A 16,091-nucleotide genomic window follows, 5' to 3' on the forward strand; every position below is an offset into this window, starting at 1 on the left:
CCAGAAAGGAAAACAGCTTTGCCAATGATCGTGTATTCCAATTCCTTTACTTTTAGCATGCCAGTAACAAAAAGAACTAAAAACTAAAAAATTGTGTCAAGTACTACCAGCACCAGAATGCCTAGCAGCACCGCCTCAGGAAGTGATCTCACTATGATTTTTTTGTATGTGAGTTTAAATACATTGACAACCTTTGAGCCAATGCTAGTCTCGTGATCAAGGTCTCCGTTGAGACTGAAACGCGTAGAGTTCTTTTTGTTACTGGCATGCTAAAATTAAAGGAATTGGAATACACGATCATTGGCAAAGCTGTTTTCCTTTCTGGGAGTGCGCGAGAAAGCCCTGACCGGGCAAACGAAGGTGAATAAATAACGGCTTAACCCTGCCGTATCTCGAACGCACCGCCTCAGAGCGCCCATGACTCCAAAAGCGGGTTGTGCTGGAATATATATATATTATATATATATATATATATATATATATATATATATATATATATATATATATATATAATATAAAAATCCACACGAATAAGCTCCTTGCAGGAAACGTGGCCCAAGGCAGTTGGCACGGTATGTCGGCAGAGCAAGCCGACGGAATTAGATGCACACAAAGGGAAAGATTGTCCGTGTTGTAACGCGTTACATGTGTGTAATAAACCACAAGCTTTGATCATTCCGAGTGCATGGACTATCTTTCCCTGTGTGTATATATATATATATATATATATATATATATCCAATCCATCTTCCGTAGTACCAGCCGTTACCACCAAAGACACGGACACGTTTTCGCTGGTGCAAAATAGTGCTCAGTTTATTTTCAGACAAACATAGTTTGGTTAGTCCTGCAAGGAGCTTCTTCGTGTGGATTTTTATATATAATATATATATATATATATATATATATACATCCCCCATTAAAGACATGTGATTGAGATACACTCAATCTATACTGTCAGATCCCCTCTCACTTACAAGGGTAGGTCTTTTCCAAAATACTGTAAATAGCTTCTATAATTTGTAAATATCTTTGACATGCCATGTAGTCTATCCAGCTAACGACACCCTCTAATAATTTATGTTTCCTCTCAATAGCGCCCAGCTGGGCCCTATGTAAGTACTACCTCTTTCCCTCATCCCACTGAGTCACTTTCCCTTGGGTGTATGCACTACCATCTGACAGAACATCTATTTTAGCCCGGGTGTTAGAGTCTAACCCTTTTTTCCAAATTCTCCAGATCTCCCACTCCTGTTTTTATCTAGGTCATTGATCCCCCTCTCCATTTGATTTCAGGTGTCCCTCAATTCATAGGTCCAGATGAGACCTTATATTTCTTAAGAGGTTGAAACGTCGTCGACACACCTGCATAGCGAACCATTGTATTCAGCCTCAGTCATTGTTACAGGAGACTGTGAATGATTATTGTAAATTGATTAGATGGTCGCTTTTTGCTCTCCTGTATTTTTTTTAATCTTCACGTATGACACAACCTGTCACTTTTGTATATAGGTTCCACTTTTCACTTGGGACAACGTACACATTTTTTGGACTTTTCAATGTAAATTGCATTTTACCTATTGGGCTTTCTAGGTGCTTTTTTGAAAATTCGTACTTCTTCTACTATATTATTGCCACTGTGTTGAATGAGTATCATTATTATAAATACTAGTATTATTTTCTTATTATTTCCACAGGCACCATTGTTTTTTCATATGTAATATGTAACCTGGTTCCTTGTGAGTAGGGTGGTCCTTGTCTCCTTTGAAAGTGTTTTTGTCAAGGCTTCTCGCACAGTGATTAAGTTACTGCACATCTAGAAAATACCTATTTAAAATTAATGACTCACTAATGGCATACACAATAAAGTAAGTGAAGTGACAAGTTTAAAAAAATTGAAAATGCCTAACTTTGCACTAACACATGCCATGTGCATGCAGGTTTAAGAAAGTATCAAAGGAGTCCCTGAACCCATTGCATGTACCACAATGCGCCATTGTATGCAGTAGTGAGATGGTTGTGAAATCATAAAATAACAAAGGGCCTGATTATGACCCTGGCGATCCATGAACCGCCGTCGCTTTCTGACAGTCTGACCGCCTACATACCTGGTGGTCCGACCACCAGATTACAAGCAGGGCAGGGGGACCACCTCTTGACCGCCTCCTCCACCACCATTCTTGCCACAATGGCGGGAGAGGCAGAGGTAGACAATGGAGGCAGTCCCTGCTCCTGTACTGCAAAACGCATAATGACCTGCCTTTCTGACAACCTTTTCATGGCGGGAACTCTGCCATGAAAAGGTCGGCAGAAAGGTAGGTAAAGGGCGAAAAAGCCCATATGGACTTCAGCTGGGGCTGATGTTGTGCCCCCCTATGCCAGCACGGTTGGTGTGCTCACTGCTTGCCATGCATGACATGGTGCATGGGAACAGTGCTCCCAACTTGCAGGAGGCGCAGCAGTGTGGCCCGGCATTGGCCACAAGCCTTCTCGCAGAGCCGAATCATGCAGCCGCCATGGCTGTGCCGCCGACACACTGCCAGCCAGGCGGTGATCTTGAAATGTGTTCTCGGGATTCTGCTGGCTTGGCGGCGTGTTACCGACGCCCGCGGCTGGCTGGTGGTTGTAATCAGACCCAAAATGCCTAAGGACATGTCTGGAGGAGGAAGGGTGGAAAGTCAGCGTTCTAAGGAATAACGTCTGGTTTCTTGACCAGAGAGATGAGTAAATATTCAGGGTTTAAAGGTTTGCAGAATACATCCTACATTACCTCATCTGGCAGCTTGACTCGATATAGGGCACTGCTACAGAGCACAGCCACACACTCCCCACTCCACACCCATGGCCAGGAGCTGATGTTCTTGTACCTACTGGCTTAAGGGAGCTGTAAGTCCAAATTGGCCAGAGCAGGCGGTGTTCCCCATAGTGCTATGTCACACTCCTGGCATCAATTTCTGATAGCCTGGTTAACATATGTGAAAACGTACATCTATTTTGCTGACCCACCTGCTGAGCTAGAACGTGTGAAGGCGGATTTATGTGACCTTGTGTTGTAATCTACAGTCTGGTGTAATGTATCCTCCCACTGATGTTCTCTGCCTTGCTGCTCGGCCAGCCTGTGAGGTCATTAGAACGCTGAGAGTGTTTGTGCTTGGATGAGAGGCCGCTGGAGTCTATGGGCTGAGCAGCAAGGAGGCTGCTCCTGGTGGGGCATTACATGGAACCTACCATCTTCTTGTAACCTGTCTCATTTTTCTACATGACCTGACTATGTGGCATACTTTGTTTTAACACCTTCAGCAGGGATTTGCACTCACTTCATGTGCAGATACATCCTCAGACAGAAGCACAAACATGATTCGTACATGTTGAAGCACTGTGGTATCACCTCACGTCTATCAAGAATGGAATTAAATGGTGGATGGCTCCTTGCTAAGTGTTAATATTTATTATCATGCTCAAAAACCTGTCCTTGCGTTTTAACTTTCAAAGCTGACAGCGCTCAGGGAATGCAGGTGTGTGGATCCTGACAATGTGTCTGTATACAGCTACTCAAGGCGGCAGTGCTACAGCAGGACACACTAAAGTACAAGAGGGCATATTATCAAGACAGGTGATAAAATTATCGCCGCTTTAGCGGCAGAAAACTGCCGCTAAAATGGCGATAATGGGCTTGATAATATGCTCTATGGAATTCCAATTGAAGCCCATGTTAGATGTGAAGGACATCTAACCTGAGCTTCAATTGGAATTCCATAGAGCATATTATCAAGCCTATTATCGCCGTAATAAATCTCAATTTATTCAAAAGACCTACAAAACAAAACACAGTATCCACTGGAGGTCTAATAGGAGCAGCAGTCCTGGATGAAATCTTTTAGACTACATCTCCAGTGAACAGAAGTCCAGATATTTTGGTATTGGTATAGCGTAACGAAAAGAAAGCAACCACTGACACAGCAATTTCCCCACTGCTTGGGAATGGAATGGCAAAGGGATCATCCTTAGTAAAAGGTATTGGTCTTCTGGTACCAATGTGCAGCGGTGACACCCTTCTCCTCTCACTGGTTGATCACTGTTGGATTGAGAGGGAGTGAATTGGGACTCACGTTTACTGCTGTGTTGACCTGTACCAACTCCCCTCCCCCTTTAGGTCTATGGGTCATCAAGCCTGTCCTCAGGCAAGATCACAGTGTGATTTATGAGGAGAGGCATGAGCCAATCACTTCATGGAGCACCAAAAGGCATTAGTGCTTACCTCTGTTGAGCTGTGACTGTGTATCAGTAAACTTGACCACTGCATGTTACTGAGCCTACATCACTCCCAGAATTTCTATTTTCCCTGTTCTGCTTCTTACACATTCTTAACTTTCTCATGCCCTCTGCTTCCCAGTACATGGGGGTACACTGCTGCCAATGTTGGGCATGGACCACACTCTGCTTCAAAGCATTCAGCTGTAGGAGAGAAGATGTGTTTACAGGTAGCTGGGTTGGCATCTTCTTGGTGGTGATGGCTGATATCTTCTCAGTGAAGGATGGTGTTGGTTGACATCTTCTGGGTAGCGATGGTGGTGCGTTGGGTATCCCACAGGGGGAGTTTGCAGCCTCTTCTTCCAGTGATGGTAGTGTATTATATAGACTAGCTGTGAATCCGGTAGAAGTGATGTTCTGCAAGTGCAATGTCTCTGTCTATGTTGCTACTGTATTCCTCAACCTCTGTGAAGGTTAATTTGGCATCTGTCAAGGTAGTTACCGATAAAATTAAAATTAGAACTGGGCTCAGCAGGTCTCTATGTGGAATAGATTTTATCTTTGGCTGTTCTCATACCATATTTTAGCTGACTGTAACTCTATTAACATTTTTAAGTTGTCATTGTTTTTTATTAACCAATCAACAAAGTATTCATGCAATCATTAAATTGTCTACTGTCCACGATGGGGACACACACACGCTTCAAAGTTTCTGAACTAACCCTTGCTAAGCGCTCCACTGCTCCATCACATATATCGCCTCCATGCAGCGCCTGGGTGTTTTGCATGCCTTTAAATTGTTGAAGCAAATGGAGGGAAGTAGATGTTGAGACAAAAACACAGGATGCACGTTGGAATGTGCTTGCATGCATTGCATATCATGCACTATTACTTAGCCCGCAGTTACTTGCGACAAGTGTACACACACATTACTTTCCAGCTGACTTTGTGAACAAATTATCACCCTACCCACCATACAACACATGGCTGGCTGTTTGGGGACCATTACAAGTGAATATTGTACATCCATGCAGTGTGTCTGTTCTATATACTTTTGGACTATATACGGTATGTAATTAAATGGATATTGTTGTGACATGTGGCAAGGCTGAGATATCTACTCTAAATCCAACTACAGATTTTCGGGCAAGTTTGGTCCCACAAGTTCCATCGCAGATGTTCTGGGCCCTTCCTGACTGTTCGCTCCTCCTGTACCACCAGTATCCCTGGATCCTCGATGAGTCGCCTTGTTACTGCAAAGGACGTCATGTCATTTTTTAATTGCCGTTATGTGTGTCTTCATCTGCATTCATATGGGCCTTGACTCTTGCCCATCTGACCTTCTTGATGTCCTCTTTGTCTTCTGGGAGCTCCTCCAGAAATATGTCTGGTTCCTTTTCATTAAACCTCTTCCTGGATTGGACATGTTGTACCATAGTGTTACACTTCAGTGACGTTTAAGCTGCTGCCACCCTGTGCTTTCCAGGCAGAGATTGCAATATTCCTATGAGGTGGGTGATGTCTTTAACACTCATTGTACGACTTTTCTTTATTACTGATTTGCTAACCCAGTTATTGCAAATTATGACTATGCACAATTTGCTGCTTCCAGATCTCCTTTTTGCGATTCAAGGACTTTGCGAATAACATTGAGTTCGACAGAATCTTTGCTAGATCTTTTTGCACATTTCTCACAATTATCCGGCTTTTGTTAATTGCTATTTCAAAACACTAACGTTGGCCACTACAGACCAACAATGCAGTACTGGGAAAAGGATGGCCAGAATTGGGCATACGAAAGCCACGCAAGGACAAAATAACAATTATCCTGTCCAGTGCTTCACTATTTTGCCATCTCTCTGTATTTGGCAAAACAAATCTCAAAAAAATCAATTCTACATCTGTGGCACTTTACTTTGGTGTCTGGTGGACCTATGTGGGTGCCAAGGCATGGTAGTTCTCTGTCGTAGAGCAGCAGTTGGGCATATGTTCATAATATATGGGCATACAGTGACACTTGAAAATATTAGAACGGTCGCACCACCATGAAAAGTGTGGCAGTGAGGAAACTCGTAATATGCTTGGCGGGCCACTGCATATTACGACCTCAATACCGCTATGCTGCTACCAGGAATCTCTCATCGCTGGAGGCTGCGGGGGTCCCAGGGCAGTCCGATGGCCCTGGTCATAATGGGGCAGTCAGAAGACCGCCACCTATGCAGCCCGTGAGTCTGGCTGTCCGTGGACTTCCATATTCATTCGTAATAAAGCCCATAGCAAGTCAAGAGACAAAGAAAACTTTCATCTGTTTAAGTAGAAAGATCGTATTTACGAGTTGAGTTAAAAACCTGAGAAAAGTTTCTATTTTAGTTTTTTAATTTAAAAAGGAACACTGCTTTCCTGGCATGGTGGAAATTCTAGGAGTTAGAGTCTCAAAGTGGGCAGCACCTGAAAAATATGTAGAAGCCGCTGAGAGGTAAGTGCATTTGTTGGTTTTGAGGGCATCGCATCACCCCAAATTCCCAAGGCTTTTGGCCCTTCTGGAGATATTTTGAGAAGCATGAAGGTATGTTGGTGTCTTGGGGGGTTTGAAAGTGAGGCAAGCATAAATTTGATTCTCACCTCCAGAGAGAGCCAGTGTCGGAGATATGTGGGTCAAATTGTTGAAGGCAATGATCAGCCTCTCTGTGGGAGCAAATGCTCTTTGGGAACTCTGATTAGGAAGGGGCTTCAGAAATCTTAATTTTAGGTAGGACAATGGCTTAAATTACAGCACAGTGGTTTTAGTCATTTTATTGTGAACAGTGTTAGCCTGGCTCAGTATTAAATATACACTTGTTGTGGTTCGGGCCGACCCAGAAACCGAGAAAGTTTACTTCATGTGTCAGTCTGGGCAAAAAACATCTATTTTCGAGTCCTCAATCCAGTTAATGTTGAATTTTGATTGGTGCTCTGATATAACAAGAATGAATGAATTCAGTGTTTTCAGGATTATACTGAGCAACTTTCATGACATCCATTTTAGAACATTTAAGCAGTTTCTGAGTGGGAGGATGGAGGCTAAGGAGCCAGTTTTCATTTATCACTGTGAGACCTTCACATATTGGTGGAGAGACACATCGGTGTGGTTGTGCACATGTTAACATCGCCATCTTTAGCAAGTCTAGTTAGGTTTCTTTTATAAAACCCTTAGCTCAGAACTGGGTAGCTGTGGCACACAACACTCAGGCTTAATCAAAGGAACAAGTGTAGAGCATCTAGAAGCACCAAAATAGTTCAGTAAGAAACACAACACAATAAAAATCAGACCCCAATTTATAAAAAAGAAATAATTTTTATCTCAAAATAGACACCAAAAGGACAAACAAATATGTAGGGTAGGACAAACTGTGGATATGATTTTTCAATAGTAAGTAAATTCTTTTTTAAAGATTCAATAAATATTTATATATCGATTGAGCAGTTCTTAGCCAACTGGCTAGTTTGACTACTTCTCTTAGCTTGGATCGGATACAACGGCATGGAGGCCTGTCACCGGAGGAAGCCACTTAGGTCCAGGGAGACAGTTACCTGTCACTTTGAGCATGCTTAGGGTCCTCAGTGTCATTTTCTCCTTTAACACGGTACAGCCTAGAAGCGGTTCTGAGGCTGGGGGTGCAGGATGTAGAGCATGTTGAGATGCTGAAGGCGCAAACGAGATATGGCGAGTTTTCCTGAGGCCACTAACTTCAGGGCTCATCTCCGGCCTCAGGACTCAATCTCCCACAGTGCAGGAGGGGAGTCCAGTGCATGTTCTGTCAACACTGGTCAATTGGTCTCCCAGTTACAGCAGGTCCAATGGTTGAATACAGGTAAGAAATTTATGCAGGTAAGAAATCTTTTTTCTTTCTGGGAACCAGGGACTACTTTGACTTTGTGTCCCACGAATTTTGGGACAACTCAGGAATGTCAGGAGTCTGTCGCATAGAAGGCACTTTAGCATTGAGTTGCAGTCAGGCATTCCGGGGCGGCTGCGCTCTTGAGCAGTGCAGGGTTCTTTAGCTTTTGATCGTCCTGAAGCTTAACAAGAGACTAGCCACCTAGCCCTCGGAGTCACTTATTCCGTCCTGGCATGAGTGGATCTCTTTTCCACAACTAGGCTCAGTCCTCTTTGCGGTTTCCTCATGTGCAGCAGGTGCAGCCGCCCCTCTACGCACAGCAGGGCATTCCTTGTGTCTTCTTTCCAGTCCAGTCTAGTAGTGATCTAAGGGCTAGGATGCCATTTTCATGGCATCTTTGCATGTGTAGGAGGAGATAATTTACTAGCAAATAGGGCAATAGTTCCAACGAGGCCGCTATTCCCACTTTACATCACTTTGTGGGGTTTTGGCATCCAAACAATCCCAGGATACCCTTCTTTACCCAGTATCAAGATGGTGCCGGCCCTCATCCTCAGTGAGGACCCCAGGACACACCCCTGGGGTGTACCAATCATAATGAGCCGCTCCTCCTGAAAAAATAGTTTTGCAATGGGTTTTCCCCCACTGGAAGAGATGCCAGCCTGTTGACCTACACGAAGAGGCGGGCCGGGGAAGGTGTGATCATCATTTGCTTCACTGAGGAGGTAGCATCTTTGAAGCTGCCCATCTGTGCCCACCGCCCTGTAGTCATCCTGCTGGAGGCGGTTACACCACCTCCTTCCAGCAAATCCCTTTGTTTCCTGCTCATGGGAGCACTTCACACATCCTAGCATTGGGACAGCATGTTGTCTCGGTGACAACTGCTGCAGGTATTCAGGAAAGAGGATTGGGAAAAAACTGGGGATTTGCTAAAGTCACCTTTCTCTTAAAAGTTACCATAACTCCAATCTCAGCAATGATTCAGGTTTATTGTAATGATTCATTTGATACCTTGGAGCGATATCTTTGGTGGTCCCAAATTGAAGTTAGCACTTAACGCAATGGCTAGTGAAATTCCATGTTACCAAATGGGACTAACGGCTTGACACACTGAAAAGAACAATGTTTGTGTTTTCCCTGTCAGGGTTTGTTAAACAGAAAAGGAACATGCCCTTCTTAATATTAAGCACCCTACCTAGTGGATTACTGAGGCCTGCCCTCGGGGCTGCTTATGAATATTAAAAAGGAAGGTTTTGTCTAGCCAAGAGGGTTTATTTTGCCATGTCCAGCTAGCCAATTTAAAGCTTCATTACTAGGCTGCAGTAGCAGATTTAGAGTCACCTTGTCACTGCAATGGTGGCACAATTAAGTGCCGCAGTCCACTAGTGACATTTAATTTACTACCTGTGGGTACCTCTTCTATCATGTACTATGCAAAAGTTGGTCGCACACTGCTCGTCACACCAGCAAGTTGCCCCAAAGGACTGTGGTAAATGTAGTGGCGACGGCGGGTACGCCTATGCCACGATGTGTAAAAAGAACAGTATGTGTTGCGTTAGCCATGAGAGGTACTATACCTGATAAGTTTTTGGCAGTCTACTTGGCACCCCGCATACTTACCTGCTCCCTGCTGACGAGAGGCAATTACCTCGAAACACGTGTCCAGGGATGGCATTTTAACTATATACTCGTGGCATAGGTGTACCCGCCGCTGTCACTACATCCTCCAGAATCCTATGGGGCTATTTGCTAGTATGACGAGCGGTGTGCGACCCACCTCACATTTTGTATTTAAAGCTCCCTGAGCCATGGGTTGACGAGCCCGGATCCCGCACCTGCGCGCCGTGAGAGGTACTATACCTGATAATTTTTTGGCAGTCTACTTGGCACCCCGCATACTTACCTGCTCCCTGCTGACGAGAGGCAATTACCTCGAAACACGTGTCCAGGGATGGCATTTTAACTATATACTCGTGGCATAGGTGTACCTGCCGCTGTCACTACATCCTCCAGAATCCTATGGGGCTATTTGCTAGTATGACGAGCGGTGTGCGACCCACCTCACATTTTGTATTTAAAGCTCCCTGAGCCATGGGTTGACGAGCCCGGATCCCGCACCCGCGCGCCGTGAGAGGTACTATACCTGATAATTTTTTGGCAGTCTACTTGGCACCCCGCATACTTACCTGCTCCCTGCTGACGAGAGGCAATTACCTCGAAACACGTGTCCAGGGATGGCATTTTAACTATATACTCGTGGCATAGGTGTACCCGCCACTGTCACTACATCCTCCAGAATCCTATGGGGCTATTTGCTAGTATGACGAGCGGTGTGCGACCCACCTCGCATTTTGTATCTATCATGTACTAGAGACTTAAAAAAAAGTTAAAGGAGCCAAACAGGTATTAAGCAATTGCACATGTACTTGGGCGGGGTGGGAAGGGGGTCAGAGCACAAGCACTGGGGAAGAACAGCAGGGCCCTGTGCACTACAGAGTTGAAAAACCAGCAACATCAGTCCAAAAGCTTAGGTGATCATTAGGCCCTTTCCTTCACACCCCCCTCAAGATGAAAGGTGATAAGCAACTAACCCTTATTCTGGTAGTTACCATCATCTAAGTAGAAAACTGGAAAGGCTACTTGCATTGGCATGGCAACTCACAGGTCTATGTTCCATTGCAAAGTCCATTCCCTGTAGGAAAATGGACCACTTCAACAGTTTGAGGTTCTCTCTTCTCATCTGCATGAGCCACCTTAGAGGTCGGTTGAAACTTTGAAGTGAGCCCAATACAAGTAGGGTCTCAACTTCTTTTGGATCAAACCACAGCAAAGGCGTCCCTCTCAATGGCGCTCCAACGCTGCTCTCTGCGGAGGAGTCGCCTACTAATAATAGTAACTGGTTGTTCCTGACCCTCATCATTTACTTGTGACAACAACACCCTAATTCTGTGCTCTGAAGCACCTCTCTGGACAATGAATTATCTGCAGTAGCCACACGCTTGTAGGACAGGTGTTATACACTTTGCTTCCTTCAGGGTGTCAAAGGTCTTCTGACACTTTGCAGACCGTATGGCTTTTTTGGCTGTTTCTTAGGGGTGAGTTTTGTTAGTGGGGACGGGTATAATAGTGAGCCGTACTCCTTCACAAACCTCCTTTAATACCCAGTCAGACCATGTCCTATTTGGCATTTGCTTTCCTCAATGGTCAGGTATTCTTCCCAGGTGGAGCTGAATACATGAATATCATCTAGATAGGATGCCCCAAAAGATTCCAACCCAAAAAGGAGCATGTTTACCAACCCATGGAGGGTAGCAGGTGCATTTTTCAGGCCAGCGAGCATCACCAAAAGTGACCCTCTTGGGTTGAAAAAGAAAACTTGTCCTTGGCTCCCTAGGTGAGGGCCATCTGCCAGTAACTAAAGTCAAATAAATCTTAAGTGCTTAGGTACTTGGCAGGCCCCAAGTTGTCAACGAGCTCCTCAGCTCTTGGGATGAGGTGGGCATCAGTCATGGTGATGGCATTAAGTCCTCTATAGTCCATATAGAATCTAATTTCTGGTTTCCCACTCTTTGTGCTTGGGCACTAGCACCTACAGGCTGGCCCTGGGACTACTGTGGGATCAATCACCCCCGACACTAGCATCTTTGCAAAATCAACTTTGATTTTAGTCTTTACCTGGGCAGACAACCTGTACATCTTGCTCTTGATACGTAAGCTGTCACCTGTATCAATGTCATGGACTCACCACAGTTGGACAGAGGGTCTGGTCGAGGCTCACTTTCCTTTTCCTCCCCACCATATATCACCATGAGCATAGCATGTCATCCCTGTCATGGTGGGGTTTTAGCCAGTTAACATGGATCACCCTAGTGGGTGCCTTGAAGTGCCTAGGTCCACAAAGTAGGTGACTACACCTTTCTTTTTCAGTACTGGTTAAGGCCCAACCCAGTTATCCCGGAGAGCCCTGGTAGCCACAGGCATCAACACTCACACCTTAAGACCCGCTGGTACTCAACCAGTGAGGACCTCTGATCACACCACTGTTTCAGAAGCTCCTGGCTGGCCTCTAGTTTTTATTTGCCTTCTTCATGTACTCTGCCATGCGAGCCCGCAGGCCTAGTACATAGTCCAATCCATCTTGCTTGGACTCTTTGAGGGGGTTTCTCCCAACCCTCTCTAACCAAACCCGTGGGACCTCTCACAAGGTGCCCAAACAAAAGCTTGAAGGGGCAGAAGCCCATCCCCTTTTGTGGAACCTCCTTGTAGGCAAATAGCAGCCATGGTAGGAGAGCATCACATCTCCTCCAGAGTGTGACAGGCAAACCCATGATCATGCATTTCATGGTTTTGTTGAATCTCTCAAGGGGTGGTGAACCTGTGAGTAACACCACATTCATTCCACAGAGCTTTCACGTATCCAGACATGACATTGGTACCCCTATCAAAAAATACCTCCTTAGGGGACCCTACCCTGGTGAAAATCTCACGCAGGACTCTAGCCACTGCATTGGCAGTGACTGTCCTAAGAAGAAAGGTTTCTGGATGTCTGGTGGCGTGGTCTACTATCACCAAGTGAGATCTGTTTTAAGCATATTATGACCATAGTTTGGGCTCATAGCAGCACTTGAATAAAGATTATTATACTTGCTAGTATACACAAGGAGATGATGGCTGGAGCACTGAAACTTTTCTGACACTCAGCCCCAGTCACAAATCTGGGTTTAATCCATCATCGACCCAACCATATGCAAATAATTCTTGACCCTGTGCCTCATGGGAACAATCCAGCCTGACCTGCTCAGCCAGGTCTTCTCTGGATCGGAAGCAAGAATCCTGGGACCAGTTTCGGGGTAACAGCCCTCATCAGTCAGGCTTGCTTGAATCCAGTGGCAAAGTGAGCAAGTGACCCACGTCTGGGCATACCCTGCCAAATTAGTGCATACAAAGCAAACACAAGGAGATGATGGACGGAGCGCTGAAACATTTCGGACACTCACCCCCAGTCACATATCTGGGTTGAATCTATCATCATTCTTTAGCTCACTTTGCCACCCCAGTTCAGACCCAGTCATATGCAAATAATTCTTGACCCTGTTCCTCGTGTGAACAGTCCAGCCTGAACTGCCGAGCCACAACTTCCCTGGACCGGAAATAAGAATCCTGGGAACGGTTTCGGGGTAACAAATCCAGTGTGTTTGCTTTATACTTCCTGGTATGACTGAGTGGCTGCACTCGGGCAAAATATGTCTGACACTGGGTGTATAATGGTCATGCTTTGGCATATGTTAAGAGCAGATCTATGATGACCAAACATGGGCCTTTCATGGACTTCCTGGTGCATATTAAGTGTACATGTACCTCAAAGTTGTCCATATTAAGCCTATGGTTTAAATAATTCGATATTAGATGGCCATACATGGGCATATGAAGCCGATTTTTGAGCATATGATGGCACTTGGTTGTACGGAGGCTTATAATTGCCATTGTTCCTAAACATGTCACACTTGAGAATATGTTGGAAGCTGTTTTGCATGTGATAGCCCTCTAGGCCGACTTGGCCATGTGGATGCCATTGGTGGACATCTCTGAGCAGTACTTGGTCACAAGGTCAGCTTTGGGCATCTTGTGACATGTGGATATAGTATACTCTACTTGGGAAATATTAAAGACATACTAAGGTATAATGTTGCATTTATGTGTAAGATGACTCTACATAGACGTGTCAGGCGATACTTGGGCAAGCAATGGCCACACTTTAGCATTCAATGACAATACTTTGGAAAAGATAACCATGTATGGGCATATGATCACACTTTTGGAAATATAGGACCTTATATAGAGACCAGTGGATGGGTTACTCTGTCACAAACTTGACCTGTTGACTTGCTCGGCCCCCACTGTCCCCCATGTTGCTTCAGGCCTCCCCACCCAGTTAAAACAAGCATTGGCATAGCCAATAGGTCTCGCCTTTGGGACCTTATAAGTGTTTAGCCCTGCAACAGTTGCATAACTAAATACTTATAAGGTCCCAAAAGCGAGACCTATTGTCTATGCCAATGCTTGTTGTATTTTTCTAGGCATTTTCACTGCTTCACCATACCCTGACCATGCATTTGTTTCCTTAGCTGCATGTGGGAATGTGATGTCCTCAAGCGTTAATTATGTCTGCACTGCTTACCATCAGTAATGTTTAAGTGGTTTGTACTCGGGAATTGCTCCTTTCTTGTTTTCTAGATTTCAAAAATGTGATTTTTTTCATTTATTTTTTTTCGTTCTGCATTCCTTTCAGTACTTTCATGAGATGGTGTTCCAACAAACCCATCTCTGAATGCTATGGAATCAATTTATTAATGAGTTTCTTTTATATAGTTAGTTGCTTCTAGATAGCTCTGGGGTTGGCGTTTCCACTTCACATAATCATAGTAGACCACTAAGGCTGATTAATGATACACACAGATATTTCAGTAGATTTGCATGCCATGTGAGAAAAAAAATGATGGACCACATCGTCCCACCTCGTTTCCAAGGGACTTTTGAGTAACTATTCTACTAGACCAAGTAGTCCATTGGCTATCCATTGAGGAACAACAACGATATTTTCCTTTAGGTCCATTCTGGTGTAGGATGTTTTTCTGATAGGGAGGGCACTAGTACCCAAATGACACAGCTACTGTGAGCTAACAACCATTTTAGAATGTTGGACAAAAGCACCCGGTGCAGACAGAGAAATATCAATTCAGTAAAATGAGAAGGTGTAGAACAGGAACACAAGTTGGTGCATAATATAGCTCAGGTAGCCTCTGCATCACATGGGAAGGGTCCCACATTCCCTCGGTGGAAACTGGGCGTCCTTCACATTGGCTCTGTGTACCTTTCATATCTGACCATGATGCTAGGTTTAGTTTACTTCTGATCACCTGAACCAGTTAGTATTGGAAAGGATTTCTTTTTGTCTAAGTGTTAACTGGTATGTCAGTGCAATTGGTTCAGTTAAAAATGAACCAACACGAAAATGCCCAGAATATAGTTGTTTGTAGAAAAAGGTACAAGACTTGAAAATAGTCGTTTTGTTGGCATGACGTCATCTAGTAATGGGGTTTGCTTTTCAGGGAAGGGTAGTTAGATAGTGTGGGAAATCGCAGGGATGAGATGAGCATTGGTAAAGTCAATGGTCTCACCTTTGAGACCTGTTGGCTCTTCTGAGGGTTTTTAGTGATGCTGAACTGCATTTCCAATGCTGTGCAGCATGGCTAAGGCGGATTATTTTTTTTTAAATGCCTTGATGTTGCAGTGGTGTCCTTTTGTAGGTGCGTATGCATGCCTGCAAAATGATAAAGACACATCTTTTTCTATTTACCGATCCGTGTTGGATCGCAAAAGCATTTTTTTCCGAAGTGGGTGGGGAAAAGCACCATGGAGGGCGTGTGTAGGGGAAACAACACAGATAGCGCGAATGGTGGAAGCAACACAAGAGGGCAGGAGCAGAAGCAACACAGAGGTCAATGGGGCTGAAACAACACAAAGGGCGGAGGGAAACAACATGGAGGACGGGGGAAGTAGTACACAACACAGGCGAGAGAGAGAGAGCAACGTAGAGCACAAAACATGCGGCCGTGACCGGGAGTTTTATGCGCGCACGCCAAAGTGAAGAAGTGAAAGTGATTGCGCTCCAGATGGCGCTTGGATCGCAAAAGCCTTTTTTTCCGAAGTGGGTGGGGAAAAGCACCATGGAGGGCGTGTGTAGGGGAAACAACACAGATAGCGAGTATGGGGGAAGCAACACAAGAGTGCAGGAGCAGAAGTAACACAGAGGTCAATGGGGCTGAAACAACACGAAGGGCGGAGGGAAACAACATGGAGGACGGGGGAAGTAGTACACAACTCAGGCGAGAGAGAGAGAGCAACGTAGAGCACAAAACGTGCGGCCGCGACCAGGAGTTGTGTGCGCGCCCGCGAAAGTGA

Source organism: Triturus cristatus, chromosome 7 (assembly GCF_964204655.1).
Source record: "Triturus cristatus chromosome 7, aTriCri1.1, whole genome shotgun sequence".
In the NCBI taxonomy this organism is placed as follows: Eukaryota; Metazoa; Chordata; class Amphibia; order Caudata; family Salamandridae; genus Triturus; species Triturus cristatus.